The 913-nt window shown below is 37.9% G+C and overlaps 1 protein-coding gene across 1 annotated transcript in view; it reads right to left on the bottom strand.

Annotated features, from left to right (window-relative positions):
- SLC1A6 (solute carrier family 1 member 6) overlaps window positions 1-913 on the bottom strand; it is a gene marked incomplete at its 5' end in the record, with an annotated part of 26,549 nt that overhangs the window by 2,438 nt on the left and 23,198 nt on the right. The window lies entirely within an intron of this gene.

Here is a 913-nt window from a genome sequence, read left to right as displayed (position 1 = left end):
TGGTAGTTAGGGGCACTGGACTCCCACATGGCTGACCATAGTTCAAGTCCCAGACTTGGTAGCTGGCTTTCTCTCTCTCTCTCTCTCTCTCCATCTCTGGTCAAATTGAAATAAATAAATGCATGAATAAATAATTTTTTTAAAAAAAGAAGAAATACACATTTTTTAGAAAAAGTCAGATACACAGAACCGTGGTTATCAGAGATGGGGGTAGGTTAGGAAGTACACAAAGGGATGCAAAATTACAGTTACACAGAATCAATAACTCTTAAGTTCTAAAGTACACAGGAGGATGGTAGTGGATGCTGTAGTAGGAGATGTAAATTTTCTGATAGTAAATATTTGAAGAATTATGTATTGAATTGTATTTATTATTACTTAATTTGCTATAAGTCATGTGCGCTCATCAGAGAGAAACAGGAGGGGAAAGGAAAGTAAGAAAGCAAGCTGCCAGGTCCAGGACTCGAACTGCAGTCATCCATGCGAGAGTTCAGCGCTTTAACCACCACGCCACCTGCTGGCCCCTGAGAGTAAATTTTAGGTGAAAGTAACTATGTAAAATGATGGGTACGTTAAATTGCTTGTCTTTAATAGACATTTCAGTGTCTATATATGTGTGTGTGTGTGTATCAAAACATCATGTTGTGCACCTTGAATTCATACACAAAAATTTTTTAAAACAAATATTTTGCTATATGCAAAACATTAATTAATGAATTAGTTAAATCTCCCCCCAAAAAAGCAAATCCCAAGCCATTTTTATTGAGGAATAATGCAGGTGGGTCTCCTTGTTTTTTGCTGTGTTTCTGGTTGGAAGTCAGTTCAATAATATGGTTATACAGAGACCAGCAGATGGCATAAAGGTTAGGTCGCTGGACTCCCACATGGCCAACCACAGTTCAAGTCCTGAACC

The sequence above is a fragment of the Tupaia chinensis genome, unplaced genomic scaffold (genome assembly GCF_000334495.1).
Source record: "Tupaia chinensis unplaced genomic scaffold, TupChi_1.0 Scaffold139785_1, whole genome shotgun sequence".
Lineage (NCBI taxonomy): Eukaryota > Metazoa > Chordata > Mammalia > Scandentia > Tupaiidae > Tupaia > Tupaia belangeri.
This window is presented reverse-complemented; position numbering and strand designations above follow the sequence as displayed.